The following is a 23,778-nucleotide window of genomic DNA, read 5'->3' as shown; positions in this document are numbered from 1 at the left end:
TCACACCACAGCCCAGGATATCACATGGTCATAATAACCAAATGCAAAGTGACCCCCTGGTCTGCTGACCTCAGCCTCCTGGAGACCACACAATAGGCTCTTGCACTTGAATAGAATATGTTGATTTTGACTGCTTCCTGTCAACAAAGGCCTGCCTGCCAGCAGAGGCATGGTTTCTGACAGACCCAAGTCTTGGAGGCGGACTCCAACACTCTGAGAACTGAATTGAAAGCAAAATATATATTTTCCAAAAATACTGATAACTCTTTGTAATCAAATGACAGGAATGTATAACTTTGAGAGCCTTGATTTAAAAAATGTACCTTCGATTCAAGCCCAAACTCCAATTTGTGTGATGTTCTGGGGCAAAACCCCGCTATTTATTGACACCACATACTCTGTGTTTAAGCTAGAGATATGGGAATTTACTGGAGTAGGTATGGACAGCCTGTGGATATGTGTATAACTTTTAATGAAGAACCAAGGTTGCATAACCCACTAAAATCGAAAATAAGTTGCCATTTTTGAATGCAAGCCCTCAGGAAGAGCAGAGTTTGAACAGAGTATACCTCATGTGATATGTGATGGGTGCATGTCATTTTAAACAACTGTGTATCTGTGCAATATGTATTTGAATCTAATATAGATTTGTGGGCAAACTGACCAGGGGAGGATCCTCTGACCCATAAAACCTACAGCATCACTCTGACTCACATTTCCTTCCCCCAATCATGGGAGAGGGGAGAATTGGGCCAATGACAAGTAGAGAGGGGTAGGCTTAGCTAGGCCCAGGCACACACCCACTTTCAAAACACATATAAAGAGACTGCTGGGACAGGTAGAGACATTCAATTCCATTTGCTGCAGAGCATGCTGACCGACGACTTCACATCCAGAGATCCTACACTTAGACTTCCAAGCTAAACAGAGACTACAGAACTTTGAACCAAGCAGGCCCACTGCAAGCAGTATTTGTCAGCAGGCCCAAAAATAATTTGCAGACTATTCGCAGCCGGACCCAGCTGTTGATTCTGGCCTAAACCCTGTGCCAGAAAGATCCAGAAGCAGTGCTGTACCCAGAGAAAGCAGAGTAGTATCTAGAACCAGAGGCCAGAGATCCAGAGTGACCCAGACCACTGTTAGCAGAACCAGAGAGCTAACCCAGATCACTGTGAAGTGCCGAGACCAGAATCGGAGTCCAGTCCAAAACCTGACCAGATCCGTGGCGAGGCCTATTTCAAAAATATATTGTGAGTACCTAGCAGAACTGTGCAGAACCAATCTCTTAGTTAAAATAATCTAATCCAAACTATTTTAATCGAACCAGAACTGCCTCCTAACTCTCACCTGTCATTTGTAAAGCTGCACCACTGTCATTTGTCAATTCTGCAGCTGCAAAGCTGTAACCTGTCGCTTTGAACTTTTAAAATTTCAAATCCGAAAAACAACCTTCAAAAAATCGTTCATAACTCTGTAACCGTTTGTGCTAGAAGCTTGGTTTAACTTTCCACTGAAAGCATAGACTCTTAGCTTTTCAACGAACCTAGAACCGACTTGCTACTCCGGGCTCAGAGAAGAAAGGAAAGGGGGTACTTACCGCGCTGTGGCACCTGGTCACCTGCTACTCCTTATACGTTTGCCATAATCGTGATTCACCCATTCGCAAATTTTGTCGTGATTTGCATTTTTGGCCCAATTTCTTTACTTGTAAAAAGATAGCTGCTTTTGCCTGAACTGCTAAAATTCGTTTGCATCTTAAGAACCATCCCTGAATCATTGCTAAAGTGAGCCTGAACTCATATTAACTAGTTACCACTCACCCTGAACCTCCTAAAGGGAATTAAAAGCATTTTCAGCATATTTCTCACTTCATTATCACCATATTCAAAGCATTTTGCCTGTGTTTCAACTTCTATCTGTAGTCTAAGCTTGCTGGGGGGAACTGAATTACATTTGATTGCATGTCTGAGGGGTGAATTGTCCAAGAAAGTGATTACATTGTTTTTTGCTGAAATCCTATCAAGTTATTTTCTGTACTGCATTTTCATTCCACATTGCATCTATTTGAAACCATAAAAGTATTGTTGCTATCTTATCCATCCTATACCCACTCATCATTGATTATAAAGAAGTGTGCTAGTGCCAGACTATCCATTATTGATTACTGCTCAGATTAAGTGTGATATTCAATTATTAATTTATTATAAAGTGTGATATATATATATATTGTTCAAATTCTCAAATAAACCTTTTAAACTTGCAAAACAGAACTACTTCTTGGCTCAGTGGGGTCAGGGGGATTCCAAGAGAGGGGTGTTATATAGGGGTTGTCATCCAGAACTCATGAACTGGACATAAAGATATATCAATAAGGGTTTCCATTCAGTATCCCAGACTAGGCATTGACTTAGCTGTAGTGTTGAATTGAATCCTCTTACAAAGTGGGGGCTCGTCCGGGATTCTGGGTTAGATCTATCACTTGTGCAGCTTAATACAGTGTGCTAACTGACGGGATACATACATCCGGTCTGATCACCATGCTGTTTTACGCTGTAAAGCACTCTTCAAAGGGACACTCTAAGGAAAAGGTCTGTTTTTCAAAAATAAAATACTAATTTCTGTAAGTCAGGACAGAGATCAATCTCTAGAATGACGACCTTGGTAGACATGAAAATAGCGAGGGAGCACCTCTTACATAAGCTATTTGGGAGAGGTGAGTGGACTCACCAGGACCAAACGGTCTGGTTGAAGGCCATCGCGCAACAGGTCACTGAAACAGGGTCAGACATATGGAGAGATCAGGGTCCATTACATGTGGCCCTGAGTGAACTATATATGGCTCCTAAAGCCAAAGATGAACACAATAAGATTGCCAGGATAGCGGCATACCTGTACCTATATATGGGAGACATGCAGGATAAATGTACTGAAAGCCAAGATCTGGCAAATAGGCGACAGATGGCGTTAGAGAAGGTCCAATCTGACCTGGTCTCTTCTGAGCAGAGGCTGCACAGGAGCCAGGAGTTAGAAAATGATAGTAGGCAGTATATCATTAAAATAAAAGAGGATATGGACATCCTGCAACAGGAAAAGGCTGACCAGGATACCAGATTTCTGGCCTTGCAAAGGAGTACCAAGAAGGTTTGGACTCCCTACTACAGAGCCAGAAAAAGCTGGAGCAACAATTAGATTTCAATAGGGTATGTGCTGAGCAGGTAGTCACCCTGCAAAGCCACCTAGATAGGAAAAAGGCAGAAAGCAATAAATTGATTCTGAAAGACCTGGATACCCAAGCAGAGTTTGATCAGGAGCGCCAGAGAGCTGGTGCCTTCCAAAGGCAAAGGGACGACCTGGTGGCACAGATGCAGACTCTTAGTCAGGAAAGGGACACCTTAGGCCAGGAAGTCTGCCATTTAAAAAGGAAAATGGAAGAAAATCACCTGGCCCACCAGGGACTGGGTGACCTCCAAAAAGAATACCAGGACTTGCTAGAGCACACCAGGAGGGTGGAGGAGGCTCTGGCAAAACAGGAGCAGGCCAGTAGGGATGGGACTCAGGAGGTAACCCTCCTGCAGCAAAGACTGGCCCAGTGCTCCAGGACCAATCAGGAAACGCAGAGAGAGAATGAGGCTCTCTGCCAGCACAATGATAGGCTTCAACAACAGGTAGCGATGCAGGAGAGACTGATAGAGTCTGGTAAGGCCTTAACTGAGGAACTGAAGGCGCAGGCTCTTGCATTGCAACAGGGAGCAGGGGCGGATAGAGACCAGGTTCGCTGGGAAAGGGAAACTCCTGAGCATAACCTCAGGAGCCCTAGTACCAGAGGCCTTTATCTCTCTCAGTCCCTGGACTCTGCCACCCCCATGTCCCCTGGCGCACATGAGCACCGGGCCACAGGGATGGGAGATTACTATCCAGCCAGAAGCATGGGGCTCGTAGGCTAGTACCTCCCAGGAATGGATGGGCGGGCATCTGGGTATGGGCACCCAAGCACAGTGCAATTTAGTGGGGAACCCCAGGAGAGTAGGCCCATTAAGGGCATCCTGAAAACGTCTGCCCAGTTAGGTCAGTGGGGGTGTAACCATCAAATCCTGGCAGCAAGGAGGAATCTGAAGACTCCTCTGAACGGCGCAGGACACAGGAGACCAGGTCCCCACATTCTGCCAGCCATTCCCAGGCTCGCAGAATCCGGGAAAACCTGGAAGATCAGACAGGAACCTCTGGGAGCAGTGTCTCTGAATCAGAGGATGAATGGACCAGGGTTACCCGAACCAAAAAGGCAAATAAGGCAAAAAGGGCCTTGCTTAAGGACCCATTGAAACAGATTAAGGCAATCAGGAGTGTCATCACGCCTTATCATAAGAACGCCAAGTATTCCATTTGGGAACACTTGGAGCTCTATGAGCAAATGATGGAGACTTTCCATTTGAAGGACAGCAGTAGCTGCATCCAATACGTCAAATGGACATTCTCCCCAGAATACTCCAGTTTCTTTGCGGGGCTGGAGGACCAAAATCATTCAAGGTGGTCCACATACAGGGCGGCCATCTTGAAACATTTTTCTGTTCACAGAAATCCTCAAGAGGCTCGCAAGGCAGCCTACAATTTGCAATGTGGGGAGGATCAGGCCCCACAAGAGTTTGTGCAAGAATTAAAACATGCTTTTGCGCAGACCACCAGAAGGGTGCGCACGGATAGCAGAGAATTTATCAATACGTTTTTCCATGCGTTACCCAAATACATAATGACCCAGCTCGTGAGAGATTTTCATGAGAAAAGATCTTTAGACTGGGTCATTGAACAGGCTACCCGGATCTATGAGGTGCAGAAGCCTATCGAAAATAAAAATAACGCGCCGAAAAACCCCAAAACCAACAGCACCCCTGCTGCTGCCAAGGTGGCAGAGGTAAAGGTTGCCCCCGTTTTAGATTTGGAGATGGGGGGCCTAAAAACCTGCCTGCACCAAATAATTCACAGCCCAGAAGGCCCTCAGGCCAGTCACAGACAGGAAGTCGAGAAGGTAGTCCCACAAATGGGGTCCCCCGCTCTCCTGACTATGTAAGTCCCCGCAATAAGGGAAACCGACCAATCCTGGGTTATGTGTGGACTCCTCCAGCCCAAGAGGGGGGATCCAGCAAAGCACCTGACCCAGGGAATTCCCTCCTAACTTCCCCCAGGAGGGCAGAAATTCTCCAAATCCTGGGCAGAACTTTTTCCCCAGGTATCCGCCCAATTTCCAGCCCCAAAATCATCCATCCTTCTTTCCCCAATTCCCTGAGCCCAGACAACCTAATCCGGGAGAGGGGAGGCCAAGGGTGGAGGGGTACCAAAATCTTCCCAACCAGGGGTACTACCAGAGAAGGGATAGCTACCCTTCCCGGGATCAGCCCAGGGGAGAAAATAGAGCCCCGTATCAGCTTGAGCGGGTTTCACAACTTGAGCGCCAGGTCCAAAATCTGGCACGAGATCTGGGTCACATACTGAGGGCTCAACAGAACCCTCAGATGAGCATGCCACCGCAGAATGCCCCAAACTCTGGACCTGGTGCTCCAGAACAATAACGGGGGCAGCACCCCGATAACCCACCGGTTCCCAGGGAGGAGGCACAAGGGGAAGGGGTGTGTAAAGCCTTGGAGGAAGCTTTCTTCCCAACTTGTGAACAGCCCCTGGAAAACCAGGAACCGGAAACAAAATCTCCTGCCCCTGAAAGCCTGCCTCCCAAGGAGCAGAGGGGGGTAGGAGAAACAAAGGACCCAAACCGACCCACTTTGTGGAGGAGGTACAGGTCTTCCAATTTGAGGGAGAGGGAACCTCAGAAGATCCTGGGAAAAGGATCTTCTCCTTCAGAGATGGGGGAACTCCTCCCAAAGAAAAATGGGTCCCAAGCGATTCCAATCCAGACTGGGGAGATATGGAGACTGAGCTACCGCCGCCCATCATCTCATCCCAGAACCCACAACATCGAAATCCCCTGGTTCAAACCCATCCTGGTGACTGCCTCCAAAAAGGGGGAGGCGGCCCAGAACCGGAACCAGGGGAACCCACAATGGCTCTGATCTCCAGTTGCCAACTTTTTCTTTCAGATTCCCAAGACTCTCCACAGAATTCTGCCCAAATCTCTTCTCTAGCAATGTCCAAAACCAGAAAGTTAGCCCACCAGTTGTCCAAAAATGTGCATTATCTGTGCCCCCTTGAGGAGAAGGAGGGAAGATACTATGCCCCGGTACAAGTACAGGGGCAGGGTACAATTTTGGCACTGGTGGACACTGGATCCCAAGCTACCCTTCTGTCCAAAAGGGCCTTTGAGGAACTAAATGCAGGAAGGGGGGAGAATTACCGTATTCCTCTCACATCTCTTCCTGGACAATTGCAGAAATTTGACGGGAAGGATATTCCCGTTGAGAGGACTGCAGACTTGGACATTAAAATTGGACGACACAAGGTGAAACACCCGGTCATAGTAGTGACTCCAGAGGGCACCCCTTGTTTACTAGGGAATGACCTCCTGAGAAGGTTGTCACCCCTAATAGATTGTGTAAACAAGGTCCTCTGGACCCAGACTAGCCGACCAATAAAATTAAAACAGAGTGTCAACCATGTTAGTTTAAACGGCACCTGCCATATGGTTGAACAAAAATCTGACCAAGTAGAATTTCACTTCCAGAACAACCAAACTCCAGACGTGACAGTAATAGCAGTAGGACAACAGACTGGTGATGGGGGGTCCTCTCTATTTCTGAAAATCAACCTTCCTTCCAGTTTAAGGTGGTACTCCACACTGGAAGGAAATTCTTCACCAATCCACAATCAGAAACTCCCACTCCTATAGTCCAGAAAGATGTGAAATCAGCTCAGCGCCTGGCTGATATTCAGCAAATTGGAGAGCAGTTGTTCATCCCTGTTCAGTTAAATGATGGGAAGGACTCTGTTCTCGCTCGAGTGTGGGTGAACAACGGTAAGAGCTTCATCAGCGAAGCCATGTTCTGCCAACTCCCAAAAGATCAAGCCATTCCCACATTCAAACTGATAGACAAATGGGAAATGGACCTGGAAGCACCTAATTCCAAACATCTCCTGTCAAGCAGGTGTATGCTCAAAATCTCCATTGGCAACAAGAGCATAGTCCATAATTGTTGGGTCGTGCGAGACGTCACTGCCGCCTTTTACTTAGGCAGTGACATTCTCAATCGCTTTGCCATTAGTTTGGACCTAATAAACTTCAAAGCTTGGTCCCGATTAGCGGATAATCCCATGGGCTTTGATGATTCAGAAAAAGCATTTAGGTCAGCTCAATTGCTACCTTATGCAGTTGAAATTCAGATTAAAGAGGAAGTCACCATCCCAGAAAGGACCCGACAATTCTCCCTGGAAGTGAAAGTTAAAAGAGGACAACATTTGAAAAATCCTGATGCTTATATACATCTAAATGCTTCTCTCCAACAGCAAGGGTTGGGGGTAAACCCAACACCATTAGTCAACATAGAACATGACACCATTCCAATAGAGGTGGATAACAGCGACTTAAAGAGTATTACTCTAGCCGCAGGCACCATTATTGGAATGGCGGTTGATGACCGACATTTTTCCATTGATTTAGGAAATTAACTGTTAGGACCAATCCCCAAGGACTGTTTTGACAGTGACAGTGAGGACAATACAACACCAGACAGGATTTTTACCCGGCATTGGGGGAACTTCCTGGTGTACACTTCCTGCCCCTATGGTAAGGAAGATGTGACTTGTGACTTCAGGAGGGATGAGGTGATTTTCCAGGTCCATGAGGGTTGCCTTTCCCACCTGAGGCCTCCAGTTCAAATCAGCACTCTGACCAGGGACTTTTCCACCCAGCTGGAGGAGGACGCTGAGATAGCCAAACCAGAAGTCTTTTCAGGCTTCAGGCAGATGGTGGAAGAGAGAGTCAACCTAGCTGATGCCTGTGTGACTCTGGAACAAAAGCAAAAGTTGAAACAAGTTTTCTTGGACTTCCAAGATCTCTTTGCGGTAGACTCATATGACTGTGGTCGCACCAACATCCACACAACAACAATTCCCACAGACCCTGGAATGACTCCAGTGTTTGTGAAGCAATATCGTTTGCCTCTCGCATCCATGGAGTCCCTTACTGAAATAATTAAGAACCTGGAGTCCCGGGGAATAATCCATCCAATACACAGCACCTTCAATAACCCGGTGCTGGAAATATTGAAGCCAAACGGCCAGTGGAGACTCTGCGCTGACCTCAGGGAGCTCAACAAACGGGTCCATACTTCCCGATGGCCTCTGCCCTACATTGACCAAGGGCTGGCCCAGATCCAGGGGTCACAGGTATTCACTGCAATAGACCTGACCAATGGATACTGGACTGTGCCTGTCAGTAGGGAGGACCAATACAAGCTGGCTTTTACCTTTGGGGGCCAGCAGTACACATGGACCCGGACTCCCTTCGGATACCTCAACTCCGGCAATGAATTCAACATTTTCCTACATAAGGCCATGCCCGACCTGGGTGCGAGGGGTAACCTGGCTTATGTAGATGATGTCCTCATCAAAAGTTCATCTGCGGAGGAACACATAGTGGAGATACGTTATGTTCTGACACAGTTGAAGGCCGCCGGAGCAAAACTTTCCTTTCAGAAAGCACAGTGGTGTAGAACCCGTGTTAATTTCTTGGGGCATGAGATTACTCCTCAGGGTCTCTGTCCCCAGGAAAAGAAAGTGGAAGCACTTCAAAAACTGAAAGACCCCACAACTCTGCGGGAACTAAGGAGCCTCCTTGGACTGACTAATTACAGCAGAAAGTTCATTGAGGGCTACGCAGAGATCACCAGACCCCTGATTCATCTCCTGAAGGGGGGGTCAAGTGGGAATGGGGTCCAGAACAAGCCAAGGCAGTAAGACAACTCAAAAGAAGCCTCTCACAAGCGCCCTGCCTAGCTTACCCTGTCAGAAACAAGGAGTTCTTCCTGGAGACAGGGTTCTCTAATACTTGCTTGACGGCAGTATTATACCAAAAGCATGACAAGGTCAATAAAGTAATCACCTATGCGAGCAAAACTTTATCCTCTGTGGAGGAAAAATTCAACGATTGTGAGAAGGCACTCCTGGCAACGGTGTGGGCATTGAAGAATTGCCGCCCGTTTATCCATGGGGAACACATCATAGTGGAGACTCCACACCAGCCTCTGCAATATCTCCAAAGTGATAGAATCCGGGCCGGAAATGTGAGTAATTCCCGAATTACTTCCTGGATTCTGTCAATGCAAGGCTTTCCTTTGGAGGTCAGATATGGCCAAAACAAGAAGAGTCCCCTCGCGCAAGGTCTGGCTGACTTGCATGATTGTGCCAGAGAAAACTGTCTTGAGGACGAAAGTCTAAACATCAAGGACAACACAGAGGCATACCTTAATTCTCCACACAAAGTCGTTGAAGAAGACAAGTGTGAGGGAATGCCCACTGTCTATGGGGATGGATGCTCTTACCATGTTGACAACGACGGGGAGAAAGAACTGGTGGCTGGCGTAGGGAATGCATGAGTGAAGGAGTTCCCAGAACCCTCCGCTGGATACAAAATTGGTCCCTGAAGTAGTCAGGTGGCAGAATTGATGGCTGTGCATCAAGCCATCCTCACTGCTGTCCAACATCAACTGCACGAACTGGTCATAATCACAGATTCTGATTATGTACGGAACGGGTTCGTGGAGCACCTGGTTAATTGGAAAATCAGAGGCATGTTATGTGCTAACAACAAACCCTTGAAACATGGGAAGTTGATCCAAAACATTGATGATCTGGTCACCTCGAATGAGATGACCATCTATTGGAAAAAGATCAAGGGTCATTCCAAAGTAGAGGGACCAGACAAAACTGGAAATGACTTAGCTGATCAGCTGGCCAAAACCGGGGCCATCCAAGCGGATCTAATTGAGATTGAGTCCCTGTTGGGGGAAATCCAGGTCACTGCTATCACTAGGTCCCAGACAAAAGCTCACAATGATCTTTCAATTGCACAATGGAGTAAGGAGACCCCTGATGCTGATTTGATTACCGCTCAGAAGGGGGATCCAATAATTGGTAAATTTTACCAACACATTGAGGACCCTGAGAACTTTCCCCTGACGGATACCGATTACAACGGGAAAGTGGACCTCAGAGTGTTGATGAAATGTCCAAAAATGTTCCGGATCCAAGACGGTTTGTTGGTAAGGAAATCCCAAGTTGGCCATGATCAGTGGGTGGTTCCTACCTCCTTCCGAAGCCTGATGTTAAGTCACGCCCATGATGCGGCTACCGCCGGTCATAGGGGGTTTCATACAACACTTGAGATCTTAAGAGAGGTTGCCTACTGGCCACACATGGGCCAGGACCTCAACCAATATTTGAAGGGTTGTCTTATGTGTGCACAATTTCAGCCAACATCCCTCACACACCGGGCGCCTCTCCAAAAGAGGGGAATGACACTCCCATGGTCAGATTTACAAATCGACTTTGTAGGCCCCGTGATTCGCTCCGCTAGGGGGAATAAGTACATGTTGACTGTGACATGCTTGTTAACCAAGTGGGTGGAATGTCTCCCAGCCCCAAACTGCAAGGCAGAAACAGCATCTGCCCTGATGATTAACCACATCTTTTCCCGTTTTGGTCTACCTCAAAGGATTGAGTCAGACAGAGGTAGCCACTTCACCAGTGAAGTAATGACAAAGATGTGGGAGATACTAGGGGTCAAGAGAAAGCTACACATTGCTTACAGGCCAGCTTCTTCTGGAGCAGTAGAACGCTACAACCGGACAATTGTGAGCATCTTAAAAAAGTTTGTGGCAGATTCTGGGCCAAGTTGGGATATCTGATTACCTCTGATCCTAATGGCCATCAGATCTACCAGTTCATCTGCAACCAAAATGTCACCATTTGAGATGATGACTGGACGCAAGATGGTGCTTCCTCAGCATTTGCTCTACAGAACCCAAGAGCAAACGTTGATAAATGCCTCCACAACTCATGAGTATGTGGAGAATTTAAGGAAACACCTTCAACATGCTTTTGCCTATGCTCAGCGGAATCTAGAAAGATCAGCCGAGAGTGTGAAGACCCACTATGACCTGAAAACTTCCAGGAAGGAATATCAGGTGGGGGATCGGGTCTATTTATACAACTTCCAAAGAAACCAGGCAAAGCAGCGAACATTCTTGCCTACATGGAAGGGACCCTTTGAGATTATAGACAAGATCACCCCTGTGGCCTACAAGATCCGCATCCCCAAAGGCGGTTTGGCAGAGGGAGAAGACAAGTGGGTCCACATAAACCAGTTGAAGTGTTGCCAACCCAGGCACACTTTGCAGCAACTGGAGGAGTCCTCAGTAATCACAGAGGGTACCGCTCCAGAGTAATTCAATTCCAACCCTAAAAGATCCTACATATAGCCTATCAAATTCTGTGTTTCTCAAGTTTATGTGTTCCTGTCTCTTAATTTAAAAAAATGTGCATGTTCATATCTGTTGAGTTCTAAAATATATATGCCACCCCACTATATCAATGGTGGGGGAGAAATGTCCATGAATAGGTATTGCCGCTCTTCCTTTGTCGTCCTAGGAGAAAGAAAACCTGGAGACTGGCCAAGGGGGACGATCTGGAGACCGGGAGCAGAGACCCGAGTGGCCGGGGTACCGCCCAATCCTCCCATCAGGACCAGCAAGGAGAACTGATTGATCGACTGGAGGGAGGAGAAGATGCTGAACTGTGCCATTGCAGAATTGGAAGAAGATTATGCGGACATACCAGTGCGTGGGTCATCACCTTCTGTGCACCCGACTCCCCATTGACTCAAATTCAAAGTGCAGTCGCGTGGGGGGGCTTTGTTGGGTGTCCTGACCCACGTTTGAGCTATCATGCTGCAACATTTGGTGCTGTGGGCTTAGAAAATCCAAGATGGCCAAAAAGCCCACATGTGCGCCCGAATCCAGGAGAACCACGCAGTTTGTGCGCACACCAAAATGGTTACCTAACTTGCCACCCACCAGTGTAAAGAAAGATCTTTGTTAACAAAATCCACTGTTACTGATGTCAAAAAGTTGCTGAAATTGTGGCTCATTGGACCACTTTAAAGATTCAACCCTTTTGTGGGATTCCACATAACCATTTTACTGTAAGGAGCCCCATCAAAACAATGTTAAGCAAGGATTATTTACTACCATGTAAGAACCATTCCTGTTTGGAATGCATTAATCCAAGAAAGATCCCAAAAATGGATGCAGTACCAACAAAATCCTCAAGGCGGCGCTAGCGGTCTAAACTCTGACAGGAGAACTGAGTGCAGTTGCTGACAAAGGAATTTGACTCAGCTGACTTCAAAGGCCGCATTTTAATCAAAAATTAGCCACCTGCTGTTCCCAGAGGCCAGAAGCCTGGGAAACCCTCTCACCTCAAGAGATTCACACCACAGCCCAGGATATCACATGGTCATAATAACCAAATGCAAAGTGACCCCCTGGTCTGCTGACCTCAGCCTCCTGGAGACCACACAATAGGCTCTTGCACTTGAATAGAATATGTTGATTTTGACTGCTTCCTGTCAACAAAGGCCTGCCTGCCAGCAGAGGCATGGTTTCTGACCCACCCAAGTCTTGGAGACGGACTCCAACACTCTGAGAACTGAATTGAAAGCAAAATATATATTTTACAAAAATACTGATAACTCTTTGTAATCAAATGACAGGAATGTATAACTTTGAGAGCCTTAATTTAAAAAATGTACCTTCGATTCAAGCCCAAACTCCAATTTGTGTGATGTTCTGGGGCAAAACCCCGCTATTTATTGACACCACATACTCTGTGTTTAAGCTAGAGATATGGGAATTTACTGGAGTAGGTATGGACAGCCTGTGTATATGTGTATAACTTTTAATGAAGAACCAAGGTTGCATAACCCACTAAAATTGAAAATAAGTTGCCATTTTTTAATGCAAGCCCTCAGGAAGAGCAGAGTTTGAACAGAGTATACCTCATGTGATATGTGATGGGTGCATGTAATTTTAAACAACTGTGTATCTGTGCAATATGTATTTGAATCAAATATAGATTTGTGGGCAAACTGACCAGGGGAGGATCCTCTGACCCATAAAACCTACAGCATCACTCTGACTCACATTTCCTTCCCCCAATCATGGGAGAGGGGAGAATTGGGCCAATGACAAGTAGAGAGGGGTAGGCTTAGCTAGGCCCAGGCACACACCCACTTTCAAAACACATAAAAAGAGACTGCTGGGACAGGTAGAGACATTCAATTCCATTTGCTGCGGAGCATGCTGACCGACGACTTCACATTCAGAGATCCTACACTTAGACTTCCAAGCTAAACAGAGACTACAGAACTTTGAACCAAGAAGGCCCACTGCAAGCAAAAGTATTTGTCAGCAGGCCCAAAAATCCTTTGCAGACTATTCACAGCCGGACCCAGCTGTTGATTCTGGCCTAAAACCCTGTGCCAGAAAGATCCAGAAGCAGTGCTATACCCAGAGAAAGCAGAGCAGTATCCAGAACCAGAGGCCAGAGATCCAGAGTGTCCCAGACCGCTGTTAGCAGAACAAGAGAGCTAACCCAGATCACTGTGAAGTGCCGAGACCAGAACCGGAGTCCAGTCCAAAACCTGACCAGATCCGTGGCAAGGCCTATTTCAAAAATATATTGTGAGTACCTAGCAGAACTGTGCAGAACCAATCTCTTAGTTAAAATAATCTAATCCAAACTATTTTAATCGAACCAGAACTGCCTCCTAACTGTCACCTGTCATTTGTAAAGCTGCACCACTGTCATTTGTCAATTCTGCAGCTGCAAAGCTGTAACCTGCCGCTTTGAACTTTTAAAATTTCAAATCCGAAAAACAACCTTCACAAAATCGTTCATAACTCTGTAACCGTTTGTGCTAGAAGCTTGGTTTAACTTTCCTCTGAAAGCTTAGAATCTTAACTTTTCAACGAATCTAGAACCGACTTGCTACTCCGGGCTCAGAGAAGAAAGGAAAGGGGGTACTTACCGCGCTGTGGCACCTGGTCACCTGGCTACTCCTTATACTTTTGCCGTAATCGTGATTCACGCATTCGTGAATTTTGCCACGATTTGCGATTTGGCCCGATTTCTTTACTTGTAAAAAGATAGCTGCTTTTGCCTGAACTGCTAAAATTTGTTTGCATCTTAAGAACCATCCCTAAATCATTGCTAAAGTGAGCCTGAACTCATATTAACTAGATACCACTCACCCTGAACCTCCTAAAGGGAATTAAAAGCATTTTCAGCATATTTCTCACTTCATTGTCACCATATTCAAAGCATTTTGCCTGTGTTTCAACTTCTATCCGTAGTCTAAGCTTGCTGGGGTGAACTGAATTACATTTGATTGCATGTCTGAGAACTGTGTGCTCTCCTCTTCATCCCCTTACATTGCATAAAGGGGGGGGGGGTGAATTGTCCAAGAAAGTGATTACATTGTCTTTTGCTGAAATCCTATCAAGTTATTTTCTGTATTGCATTTTCATTCCACATTGCATCTATTTGAAACGATAAAAGTATTGTTGCTATCTTATCCATCCTATACCCACTCATCATTGATTATAAAGAAGTGTGCTAGTGCCAGACTATCCATTATTGATTACTGCTCAGATTAAGTGTGATATTCAATTATTAATTTATTATAAAGTGTGATATATATATATATATATATATATATATATATATATATATATATATATATATATATATATTGGTTAAATTCTCAAATAAACCTTTTAAACTTGCAAAACAGAACTACTTCTTGGCTCAGTGGGGTCAGGGGGATTCCAAGAGAGGGGTGTTATATAGGGGTTGTCATCCAGAACTCATGAACTGGGCATAAAGATATATCAATAAGGGTTTCCATTCAGTATCCCAGACTAGGCATTGACTTAGCTGTAGTGTTGAATTGAATCCTCTTACAGCCAGTAACTGTATCCTGTCCCTGACATTATAAAAGGGATCAGGGATGAGCATATGCATTATGGGAGGAGAGGGTGCAAGTCAAACAACTAGTGCGAGAAGAACAGGGGACCCCCACATATTTCAACCTTAGTGGGCCACTTCGGTTGGTGGGTTTTACCGTGTTTGTTCCGGATGCAAAATGGTCCATCATTTACTTAAGTGTCCCTGACCTGTCATCAGCCCCAGGTTTCATTTTAGATATTGGCCTTGCTGGTCCAGGCGGTTAAAAAAACAAATCCACACCTTTTTAAATGAAACCCAAAACGGTGGGCTCAAATTACTCAGTTAGCCATCCCATTAACGCATGTCGAAGTTCAACATGCCCCGGGTAGAATGTAATTCCAAAACTGCCGTTAGTATTCCATCCACTTATTGAAAGTGCGCCAACATTGAATCCCTGATAGCACATAGGCCACTGACAAACACGGTATGCGGCCGCCCAGGCAGGGGAGAAAGAAAGACCCCTCCAGCACTCAGAAAGGCCTTAAACTCTGTTCTACAAAAGCATTTGCGTGAGCCCGCACGTGGCTCTGGAGTCTGGACCCTCTCATGGCAAAATATACCAGCCTGAACAAGTGGGCGACAGTTTATACATAACAGACGCTGCAATCAAACCTGCGGCACAGACAATAAAGATGATGCAAAAGGAAAACCTGTGCATGCCTCTACAGTCACGCACATCAAAAACAAACCATCTTATTGAGACATTGCAACATAAACAGAACATAAGGACATGAAGCTATCGCTGTAAAACAGTAGTGTGACCCATGCTGCGGAGCAGCCAACCCTGTGCACATTTCCTCTGTGCTGCTAAAATAAATTGCCCCACCGTGGTTTGAAAATAGCAAGGGGTGGCCATCTTCCCCCGACAGCATTGCACGCGCCTGGATCCCCCACTGGAACCTCATAATATTGCCTCATGGGCTCTCTAATTACATGTGTGAGAGCAGTCTTTGATTTGAGCAAAGGTGTTCTCCTACGTTAACCTTGCACAGCGCTCTGACCCCAATCAAACCTCATATTAACACGGACAGCACATGCAAGAACCGTTTGCACCCTGCTACGGAATTGCATCTCTATTTGTATTCACAAATATTTGTGACGTATTCATGTGACAAGTTCAGAAGTTTACGGGCCACGAAATAAAGCGGACGTACATCCCAATTCATTGGTAGTGTATTGAATGACCTGTATCCTGCACTGGGGACCAGCCGCGGCCCGCGACCACTCCCGGCGCATCTGCTAATTGTGCCGTTTTATATTTACGGCATTTTTTGACAAAAAATGCCGAAAATATAAAACGGCACAAGTCACCAGGGACAGCCCTGGCAGCGAGAGCCTCTCCCTGCCAGGGCTTTCCCTGGTGACTTGTGCCGTTTTATATTTTCAGAATTTTTTGTCAAAAAATGCCGAAAATATAAAACGGCACAATAAGCAGATGCGGGCGGGAGTGGTGGCGGACCGCTGGATGGGCAGCCGCAGCAGAAGCGCATGCCTGCCTGCACTGGGCCTTGCGTACCAGTCCGGCGTGGCCCAAGGCAAGGCCCTTGGGCCACGCACAGACCGGAGGTAAACAAAAGTAGGCTAGGCAGCTAGGCCCAGGCCACAGGCGGCCCCCGCCGAGTTGACTGCCATCTACTTGGGGTGAGCCTGGTGTTAGCGGGCGGCCCGCTACTACCAAGGCTCGCCCCAAGCTGACGGCAGTCAGCTTGGCACTCGACAGCAACACTGAACGACATGTAGGCTCTGGCCTACACGTCGTTCAGTGTTGACTGGGTCCTGGCCCTGGCTGGGCCGTGTGGTGGACCACATAGTTTGGGCTCGGGGAGGGGAGTGTAAGTAACGCTCCCAGTACCCGGGCCCAGAGAAGAAAGGAAAGGGGGTACTTACCGCGGCCGTGGCACCTGGTCACTGGGCAGCAGCACACTTGTGTTGTTGATTCGTCGTTGGACTCGGCTGGAAAGAAAGAGAAACACAGGGTGTGAAGGCGGCGCAGGTGCACACCCACAACCTGCGCCTCCAGTACTCATAGATACAGTAATGTCATTGGCTGCTTGCCAGCCAATGACATTACTGTATCTATGGCAGGGGAGGGATAAGTGCGCTGTTTGCACACATTTCATGCTGGCGGGGCCACCCCTGAAGCGCCCCACCAGGCTTCTAATTAAAGGGGCTACGTAGAGTGCGTGGAGCTATGAGCTCCACGCACTCTACTATAGAAAAAAAATATACTAAATTGGGACGCGCCCCGCGGCCCCACTGTGAAAGCCAGGCCGGCCTATTTCCTTGCCACAGTGCCCCTGCGCTGTTGGCAAAGGAAATGCAGCAGCAATAAAGCTAAAAGAGATTCAATCACAGAAGTTCTCTGACTGAATCTCTTTTAGCTTCTCTCTTTTTTTGGGGGGGGAGTGGCACCCGGCCGCCCTATCATAGCAGCCACCACTGCACAGGTGCAGTCTGACTCTAAATTCCAATCCAGTCTGTATAGTCTTGTTTCCCTTTTTAAAACAAAACAAAAAAACACAACACCCCAAACTTCCCGTTCCCCCCCTCCACCCGCCTCCCATCCCTTTCCCAACATCACTCCCCTCAACTGTTGCCCAGCTCCATCCCTGGATCTCAGGCTCTCCCGCATCTAGCTCTTTCCGGCTCTCGCCTGTACTCGAAGCTCCGCAGGACGAGGCCGCCCTAATGGCTAACCTACTACTAATACAACTATAATTCAGGGGGTAGGGTGCTCTCGACCTGCCGCTCCTATTTCACTTCAAATTAACTATGCATTGCTACCCACTTGCGTATATGCTCGCACTACTATATTCTAGTCCTTCAAGTTTGTTACAGTCCGTGGCATCCTATCAAAATATCAGCCTCACTTAACTACACCCATTGATCTCAATCCTGATCCAGGCACCCCTAGGGTGCCCTTCCTACGTCTTAACAGTGTGTATACAACATCTCAGTCACTTATCGTGTTCTTCTTGGGCCTCCTCCATGTCTCTTTCCGGGCATCCCTGCAGATCCAGCCATGTTGTTGCATCTTCCGGATTATCAAAAAAATACATTTTACTCTTGTGCACCACCTTCAATTTCGCGGGGTACAGAAGCATATACTTTATCCCAGCCGTGCGTAGCCTCCTTTTGACTGCCACATAGTTGTACCGTTGCCTCTGGACCAACATTGTGTAATCCGGATACGCCGTGATGGTGTTTGAGGCCCTTTCAATTGTTCCACCTTTTCGGAAGTACTCCAGTATCTTCTCGCGATCTTTATAATTCAGTATTTTGGCAATTATCGCTCGGGGACGGGCCCCTGGTCGCGGTTTCCTCATGAGGGCTCTATGTGCACGCTCCACTGCGAATCCCTGTGAGAGTTTTTCGGCCCCTATTCCTTGTAAGAGTAGGTTCTCGACGTAGTCTGTCGGGTCCCGTCCTTCCTCTCCCTCCGGCAAGCCCACCACGCGGATATTGTTCCTTCTCGCTCTCCCTTCCGCTTCCTCCGCCCGAGACTCCAGGTTGGCTACTTGTTGTTTAAGTACGTGGATCTCCTTTGCGTTGGTGGTGCTGGTGTCCGTGTTAGTTTTCACCGCACCTTCCAGGCTGCTCGTACGTTCTGCCAGTCCCCTGACATCTTGTCTCAGTAGGGCGACTTCTATGCCAACTGCGTCTATTTTGGCCTCCAGGGAGGTGCGTAAGTCTGACATTGCTATCCCCCATGAGTCTTTCAGCTCCGTGATGGCCGCTAATATCTGATGATTTTCCGTCCCTGCGGTGCTCTCCGTCGTTGTTGTCGAGCTTTTGGGCGCTATGGCCGCGGGAGACTGTTGCGCTTTGGAAAAGATATCTATTGTAGCTTGCTTATTCTTATTTTTGCTCACCACTCCTTGCGCCGCCATCTTGAGGCCTCCGTTGTGCACCCGAGGTTGCCGGAACTCAGGTGTGGCAGTCTTGCTTCTTCATGTTGATTCTGTCCCGCTGTGCCTGCCCAACTATGGGGCAGTTACCCCAAAGGAGCCTCCGCGTTAGCTTCTATGGTGCATTGATTGTCCTTGCCTTTGATCACTCCTCCCGTCTTCTTATGCTACAAGATGGGTGCCTCACGCTGCTTCGTCCCTGGCTCCACAATTATGTTGCTCTAGTCTGTCACGATGTCTGCGGGTTCCTACTAATTCTGGCTGTTATTGCAAGGTGCCCACTTGGTGCAATGTGCTCGAGTGGGTTATGTCCTCCTACGTTCCGGTTAGCTTAACACCCAGCGCAGTTTCGCCCTTCGCGCTTTCCAGTCACAACTTTTGATACACAGCCCTTGTGTATGGTGGGCTATCTGCTTCCCCCGGCGCCTCGGGACTCATTTAGCAGGGAAGCCACGCATTCGTGCCCCCCCATGGAGCGGGAGTGCTTCCCCTTTTCCTTGCCTCCTGGTCTTTCCTCCAGCAACACAGTGGCACAGTCCATTTAAATTAGGCACTCCATTGGGCTCCTCTCATGTTCACTATTTGCCCCAGTGAGCGTTCGGCCACCAGACCCCTGGTCCCCACTATGTTGGTGTCAGGGAGGAGATATCTCCTCCCTGTTATAAGCAGCACTGCACCCCAGGTGTTTCCTCCTCTGGTTTGTCTGTCCTGAGGGGGTAACTTCCCGCAAGCAACTTGGGTCTCACTTCACTTTTGGTCCTGACATTGCTGGTAGCTAGTGGTAGCTGGCCCCTGTACTTTGCCCTCCCAGATGCGGAAACTCCTGCCTTGCAATAGTGGCGCTTCGTTAAGAACTGGCGCTGGTAGCCCTTCCCTCCATGCAGAGGGGACAAAGGAATGTTCCCAGGGGAGCCGTGCAGCTCCTGTTCTCCAGCTATGCTCGCACACATGGGTGTCCTTATATATTCTCGGAGCACTTATGTTGTGCACCCTGGACCTCCTCTCCCTTCGCCTGCATCGCTCAGCAGCTATCCGCCGCCTGAGCCATCAGCCGCGCTTTCGTTTTCATTGTAGAGTGTCCACGCATTTAATTAGCGCTCGCGGGCTGCATGTAACCACTCGCCCGGCGTTTACACGTTGTTAGAGGAAGAGGGGGCCGCATAGGCTCCAGTCACCTGCCCCTCTTTTCTTCCGTGTTCAGCCACCTCACTCACGGTCCGATTTAGCCCGATCACACATATTTTATATCGGGTCGCAGCTCTGCTTCCAGCGGCGAGAGTCCCAACAGTCCCAGGCAACAATGTGTTTCTGTGCTCTTGTGCCCGCCGCTGCAGCTTACGTTGTTGATCTTGCTTTCACGGCCGCTCGGCCATTGTCCTCTGCCATTTTGGATACTTTTTTCCCAGCCGCCACACGTTTCGGTGTCAGTTTCACTGCTGCCGTTCATCCAATCTGTCTGATATCTTCAATGGTGGCAGGGCATCCATTCACACGCCTGTGCTTTCATTAGAAGAATAAATCGTCCATTTTCAGTATGCGCATTTTCGGATCAGTGTCGGATCATAGGAGCAGCTCTCAGCAGGCACGTCTTGCTACATGGCCAGTTAGCCACGCCCCCCGTGGCATCATTATTGCCTATAGGAGCCATTTTGAAAGAAATCAAGGATTGAAATGGACGAGACAATCTATCAGAAGGCCTAATAGAAGCAACATTATGCTTACAAATATTTGCGATGAGCGAGCATCCCAAGGGAGTCAGAATACGTTTTTCAAACTGATTCAAATTAGTCCCGTCAAAATTCCCTGAGATGCTATCGTTCCAGCGACCAAAAAATAGTGCTCTAAGCGAAGCATAGCATGCAGTTGTCAAAGGTAGAGGATGAATATACCAACCTAACCCCTTATCCCCGTGTTTTCGGTAAATGCGAGCAGACCCAACAGTTGGATTTGTTAAAAATGGCATGTGTAGCATTCATGATGAGTAATAGCGTATTGTTATGATATTTCTGTCTATGCTGAGAGTCCCTAGGAGATAGAGTGTGAAAATGCATGAAAGGAGTAGAAACAGCAGGTACATTTTCAGTCGGCAACAAATTCTCAAGCGGATGTACTTCTTCTAGATACCAGAAGCCCAAAACAATGAATATTATAAAACCAATTAACATTATCACAAAGCAGCAGTATGTTTTCGGGGCCCACATAGTTAAATGTTCGTTCCCGTAGCTGGTCACACAGTCTTTTCCCTTCCCCATTCGAGCGGTAGCGGTTGCAGGCATTGTAGTCTTCAAACAAAAAACATCAATGTTTTTAGCTGGCGACCTCCAGGCTGAGCGTCTTCTTAGTCCTTCCACAAACCCTAGCCAACAGAATCCCCTTTTCAAACAATTGATCAGGCCAAAAAGCAAGCCCTTGATGACTTTCTTCCTCTCCGAGCACACAGCCAAACCGCGCCCTAAGTCTGTTTTCTTGGATGAAGATCGTACCGTGCGAACCCTGGTACTGATTGATCCGTGAACAACGTGTCATCACTTCCCACTGGAAGCGGCGAATGAGCGGAAGTGGAGTCAGATGTGCAATTGGGGATTGCCTCTGGAAACAAAATGGTTGAAGAGTGTGGGGATGGAATGGCTGTTTCCCCAGACCTCACAGGATCAGGGAGAATCCCCAACACACTTTCGATGCCAGTTCCTGCTTCGGGATCGTTGGTTGCAGTACCGGTGAGGGGTTCTGCTTCTTCTGTATCGTATGGCACTGGGTGTGGAATTTTCTTGGTGTGTGTCGCGTGGATCCAATTTTTCTGGCCTGCCACTCGCACCGCTGTCTGTGTGACCAGTAGGACCTTGAAGGGGCCCCGCCAACAAGGTGCAAGGCAAGACGATCACTCAAAGGCCTTTACAAGGACCCATTCCCCAGGTTGTATGCTGTGACCGGGGCCTTCATATCATACAGGTAAAGCCTCTCGCACCTGGTGATAAATCAAATACACATTTTTAGTCAACTGGCTACAGTAATCTGAAAGAAGTACATTTTCAACGTTTCTCAAGGAACGACATTTTGGAATGTTCCAGATATTAGCAGGCCTCCCCATTACCACCTCAAAGGGAGAGAGCCCGGTCTTAGTTTTAGGGGTTGTACTCATTGATAACAACACGATTGGTAAGACGTCCGGCCATTTTAGTTTGGTGCCGGCACACGTTTTAGCAAGCTTGTTTTTGATGATGCCCTTGTGTCCTTCCACCAGTCCGGCACTCTGAGCGTGTCTGGCCGAATGGAACCGTTCATCGATCTGTAATCCTGCGCATATCTGCAGAATTACAGCAGCGATAAAATGTGGACCATTGTCCGACCAGATGACTCTAGGTAGCCCGAACCTTGGGAAGTACTCTTTTAACATAGTTTTTGCAGTAGTCATGGCTGTAGCGTCTTTAACAGGAAAAGCCCCAACCCATTTGCAAAAGCACAGATGACAACTAACACATACTTCAGATTGTTACATCGTTCCATTTCAATAAAATCAAAGTGTATAACCTCGAAGGGGACAGAAGGTGGACCAAAACTTCCACTAGGAGTTGATGTGCCCTTTCCCACATCATGCTGCAAACAGATCATACACCCCTGAACGAAACATTCAGCTACTTTAGAAATGTTATCGTTTACCCATACTTTTTCCAACATCTTTGTGATCTTGCGGGCACATATATGTGTGGGACCATGAGCCATAACAACCATCATCATAATGTATGCATCAGGAAGTTGCCATTTTCCTTCAACTCTGTCCACCCAACACCCATCATCATTGAGTTTCCCCAAGCCCTCAGCCCATTGCTTAGACTCTTCTAATGTGGCATCGGCTTGGATATCCCTTACAGAATTAACACCCTTGTCCATTGTACAGGCATTTGTGGCTTCCCTCGAAGTATACATGTCTGAAGAAAGATCAGTGGCAGTCTGTTTAGCTATCTGATCAGCGAAAGCGTTCCCTTTTCCCACATCATATACAATCTTTTGATGCGCTGTGCATTTTACGACAGCTAACTGAGTAGGGAGTGCAGGCGCTGAGAGTAGTCATACTATCAGAGAGCCATGCTGGATCTTTGAACCATGTGAAGTTAAGAACTCTCTTTCTGACCAAAGTCTCCCAAAGTTGTGAACCACCCCAAAGGCATACTGACTGTCAGTGTATATATTCACGGTAAGCCCTTCGGAAAGTTCGCAAGCTCGGGTCAATGCTATAATCTCTTCGGCCTGCGCAAAGTTATGCATGATCCTCTTGCGTGCTCAATGTGGTGATTGCATAAGCAGCTGTGGATGTACCATTCGGAAGTTTGAAGCAGGAGCCATCACAAAACAGCTCCCCTTGTGGATTGTTGAAAGGATTATCTTTTAGTTCAATTCTACCCTTTGTCCCTTGCTCGGTAGTGTAAAGGCAGTCGTGTGACTCTTCGTCACTGCAAGCAGTACCTTGCGGGAAAGGTAAGAGTTCAGCCGGATTAAGAACACAACACTTCTTAATTTGAATGTGTGGTGCAAACAAGATCAATTCATATCTCGTCAACCGTGCGGAAGTGAGGTATTGCGTTTGAGTTCTGTTCAGTAAAACATCCACAGAGTGAGGTACCATCAGGGTTAAAGCATGGCCTAGGACCATTCCCTCACTCTGTTTTACAGATGCAGCAGAAGCAGCGAAAGCTCGCAAACATCTTGGCAAAAGCGCATGATACAGGATCGAGGGTGGAAGAAAATTAACCGCATGGCCTATTCTTCCCTCCATGTTCCTGCGTTAATACAGCCAAAGCACATCCATCACATTCATGCACAAACAACACAAAGGCCTTTTCATAATTTGGTGTGCCCAAAACCGGTG

This window comes from Ambystoma mexicanum, chromosome 9 (genome assembly GCF_040938575.1).
Source record: "Ambystoma mexicanum isolate Mex_15411 chromosome 9, UKY_AmexF1_1, whole genome shotgun sequence".
NCBI classification, from domain to species: domain Eukaryota; kingdom Metazoa; phylum Chordata; class Amphibia; order Caudata; family Ambystomatidae; genus Ambystoma; species Ambystoma mexicanum.
This window is presented reverse-complemented; position numbering follows the sequence as displayed.